Below are 4,324 nucleotides of genomic sequence, written 5' to 3' on the forward strand. Positions count from 1 at the left end.
TTATTTTATGTTTATTTTACCACATTAAAAAAATAACCCACAAGTGAATGAGTGGCTAATTGTGCAAAGTGTAACCTTAAAGTTAAAAAAATTGGAGATTATTGGGCTTCCCTGGTGGCGCAGTGGTTGAGAGTCCGCCTGCCGATGCAGGGGACGCGGGTTCGTGCCCCGGTCCGGGAAGATCCCGCATACCGCGGAGTGGCTGAGCCCGTGAGCCATGGCCGCTGAGCCTGCGCGTCCGGAGCCTGTGCTCCGCAATGAGAGAGGCCACAGCAGTGAGAGGCCCGCGTACCGCAAAAAAAAACAAAACAAACAAACAACAAAAAATGGAGATTATCTTTATGACTTTGGGATAGGGAAGGATTTCCTAACGAGTCCACAAAAATCACAAGCCAGAGACACCAGCACGCTTCCTAACATTGTAAGAGGCTCACTGCAAACCAGCTGAAGATAAAAGCCACAACTCAGCCGGAAAATAGTTACAATGAGCATCACGGGAAAAGGACCAGCATCGTCTGATAAAGTAAAGAAATTCTACACGGCTCTAAGAAAGCAAAATGACCCCAAATGGGGAACGCTTACGCACAGGCAGTGCCCAAGAGAGGAAGCCCGCGGGGCGGGAAGAGACGAGAAGGCGCTTGAGCCTGCAGACCCCCGGGAGACGCACCCGAGGAGATGCGGCATGAGAGGGGCTGGCAAGGTGGTGCTGGGGACCGGCCAGGACCTGGGGCGCGAGGCGAGCGCGGCCGCCTGGGAACCAGTGCGCAAACACCCAGTCGGTGAAGAAGCACACGCCCTGTGGCCCAGGAACGACGGCCCTCGGGACACATCCCAGAGAAGCCCCACAGCTGAGAAGACGCTTTCTTGTGGAATTGTGAGAACTGGAGTGTCCAGCCAGGGGCAGGTGGTAAGAGGAGTCCACAGAGTCCCGTGTGGAGCCCTGAGCTGTCGACTAGTAGCCGAGAAGGAGGTGCAGCCCCGGCTGCTGGCAGTGGGAACAAGGCAGAGCCGGAGAACCACAGGGAATGGGGATTGTTTTTCGTGTTTAGAAGCACGGAAACAGTCACAACCTAAGACCAAAGAAGAGAGGCACAGAGTTCCAGGGGGCGTCCTAAGGCTGCACGTCGGGTGGGGACTCGGACTCCTTCTAAGAAATGAACAGATTTTGACAAGCAGATGCAGGGGGTGGTGAGACATCTCCTGAAAGTTGAAGCAACGGTAAATGACCCCAGCAGTAAATGGACGAAAGCAGATGGTGAGGGGAGCAGCATGAAGCTGGGGTCCGTCGGAGTCTCACTGTGGCAACTGCCGTCCTGCACAGGAAAGCAGACGGGCTGGACCCAGGAGGGGGTGTGACACCGAGACACCCACGGGTGTTTATGTAACTGGGAATGTACGTTTAAGGACGTGAGCTTTATTCTTTTTTTTTTTCTTCTTTTGCAGTACGCGGGCCTCTCACTGTTGTGGCCTCTCCCGTTGCGGAGCACAGGCTCCGGACACGCAGGCTCAGGGGCCATGGCTCACGGGCCCAGCCGCTCCGCAGCATGTGGGATCTTCCCGGACCGGGGCACGAACCCGTGTCCTCTGCATCGGCAGGCGGACCCTCAACCACTGCACCACCAGGGAAGCCCGAGCTTTATTCTTTTGATCATGAAGCTATGGCTTTTTATATTCAATACTTTTAATTTTAATCTCCGGGCTTGAATTGTATTTTCCGTTGGAGGGTAAATCCTGACAGTAGGTTGTGAGACCGCTCACAGCATTTACATGACTCGTTTTCGATGCAGCTCCGCTGACAAGCTCTTTCACTTTAAGCATAAAATTAAAGAGAACTCACATCTCGTCTGTCCTGCCGCGCTTCTGGTGGCGTCAGCATCTCTGTGGTCCACTCTCTTTCACAGGGTTTGTAATGTCAGCAAAAGGATTATTTCAGGCTGACACTTGGCACAGATGGTTCTCCGCCAAATGTGATTTCGAAGGGGAGGATTTGATCCCAATTATTCCATTCAGCTTTGTTGAAGGAGAGTAAGAAAAAAGAATGTACTCAGCTTCCGGTTCTGTAGTATTTTTATTTTCGATGTAACTGCCGTGACCCTGGCTGGCGGTGAGCTTTCAGCATGGACCGACATTTTGGCGGCTTCGGAAAAAGAAACCTCGTTCGCACAGTCCAGGGTTCTGGGAACGGCCGCCCCGCTTTCCTGCCGTGGCTGCGCTGTGCTGTGGACCCAACACAGATCCCTCTGTCCCCCGCTGGACAGCGGCCAGGCGGCCAAGGTCTGTGGAGCAGGACCACTCGGTGCGCGAGGCCAGCTCAGCCCTGGAAACCGCAGGGCAACAAAAAGCCTCTGTTCCCTCACGACAGGCTCTGCACAGAGAGGGTCCCGGCCGCGGCTCAGCCATGGGGACAGACTTGCAGATGGACCTGGCGGGAAAGCCCGCGGAGGGGGACAGAGGGTGCCCGATTCTGGTTCGGGGGTGGACCGGAGGAAGGGGACTCTGTCCCACGAATTTCTGCAGCACCTCCAAGTTCACGGGACCCTCACGACCACCTTTCCTTTCCTTCCTGAGGCGCTCGGTCCCGTGTTTAGTTTTTGGGGAGGGGGCGTTGGCTCACGTCAGCCCCACAAACTCAGGATCAGGAACTTGGTTTGGGGGAGACCCCCATTCCTGCAGATTTTGTGGAATTGTTGTATTCAGTTCTCAATCGCTTTTTTTTTTTTTTTGGCTTTGAAACCTTAGCTGTCTGGACGTTGCCTGGAAGGAAGGGAGGGGGAGGAGTCCCTGACCCCAAGGGAAAGCACGTCTAGGGATGCCTGGACCTCAGCCAATGCAGCCAAAGGGGCCGCTCTGGCCACCTGCCTCTCGCCCCACCCAGAAGGGAGGGGCCTGCCCACACCCCACCCTGGACAGGTGAGACCGGCAGCAGGTGATTAGTCACGGGCACATGACCGATGGGCCCATCTGGGGGGCTGCAGAGGAAGCTTTGCAGTTCCCAGGGGGACGAGGCGGGCTTGTATGGATAACCCTACAGCCTGGCAGGGGCCTGAGGCGGACGCATCCGGCTGGGAGCTGGGAGTCTGCAGCTGGTTCTCCGCTGGGGGTCGTGCTCTTTCAGGCCCTGGAACCTTAGAACGTGGTGGGGCAGGGTGCTTGCCCACCACCGTGTGATCTTTCTAGGCTGTCTTGCCGTCCAGTCGACACAGCAGTTCCCAGGACGGGGCGGGGCTGCATCTCAGGGGCGGAACCTGCTGGGCCCCATTTTCAGAAATCAGCGGAGCAGAAAGAGAAGAGGGCGCGTTTCCTGCTGCTCCTCTGGGCACAGTCCTCGCAGCGACGCCGGCCCAGGCCCTGTGGGGCGGGACTTGCAGCTGGCGGTCAGCCAGGGCGTGGGGGCGGGGCTGAGGGCTTGTCCCTCCAGGCAGACCCGCTGCAGCCCGGGTGGGCTCCCCGCAAGGGGTGTTCCACCCGCCTAACCCCGTTCCTCCCTTCTCTCCAACTGAAGCTTCAGGGAAGTTCCTTTTACACCGTCCTGCCCCTCTGAGGCCTAGGTAGGCACAGGACAGCTCTGAGTGGTTTCCAGGTGTTTTCACCTGAGCACACCTGTCCGCCAGTGTGTGCTGGAGGTGGGTGTGTTTTGAACTTAGCCATGTGGGGCTGGGAGGAGAACGGGAGACTGTGGAGGCGGGTGGCTGGTGCAGGGCCCACGTGCCAGAGGTTCTGCAGAGCCAGCCCTGGAATGTCGGCGCGGGGCGGGTGGGGTCCCCGCGGGTCCCTGATCAGGGCTGGGGACTTGCCCCTCGGTGTCCTGCTCTGCAGAGTGATGGGATTGGTCCCCCCACCCTGACACCTTTGCAAATTCTAACTGTGTTTTTCAAGGCTAAACACCTTCATCCGAGGCTCACCCCGAAGGCGACACCCTGGGTCCTGGTGAGAACCCCCCGTGGAGCTCAGGCCCCCACGGCCGCTGATTAACCCGACGGCTGCTCCTTTCTGACCATGCTGCACGGCGCCCACAGTGCATTTTCTGCAGGACGGTCCAGCGTGTGAGGCTTTCAGTTATAGAACAGGGTAATCTGGAAGCTGTCTTTTCTGTCAAAACAAGGATTATACAACCTCGCAGTGATGATTCCTTAGTTTCAGAGTTTCTTTTTTTTAACTCAGTGCTGCGTTTCTGTGTCTAACCACATCTGGACTGCCAGGCCCTCACCACTGCATATGGAAAGCACGCCTTCTGAAAAGTTTCTGACGGTTTCGATTACACACTGAGGGACAGGAGGGAGGGGTGGCCTCCCGGGACCCAGCAGCATCGCTCCTTTGCTCACCA

The 4,324-nt window shown here is 57.0% G+C and overlaps 1 long non-coding RNA gene across 1 annotated transcript; it reads left to right on the forward strand.

The window, feature by feature from the left end:
- Positions 1-3,279: 3,279 nt before the first annotated feature.
- LOC309819693 lies at positions 3,280-4,064 on the forward strand. The gene is made up of 3 exons (XR_014296457.1): positions 3,280-3,374; positions 3,503-3,623; positions 3,877-4,064. It is a non-coding gene; the product is annotated as an uncharacterized lncRNA (long non-coding RNA).
- Positions 4,065-4,324: the final 260 nt, after the last annotated feature.

Source organism: Grampus griseus (assembly GCF_964374135.1).
Source record: "Grampus griseus genome assembly, chromosome: 3".
NCBI classification, from domain to species: Eukaryota; Metazoa; Chordata; class Mammalia; order Artiodactyla; family Delphinidae; genus Grampus; species Grampus griseus.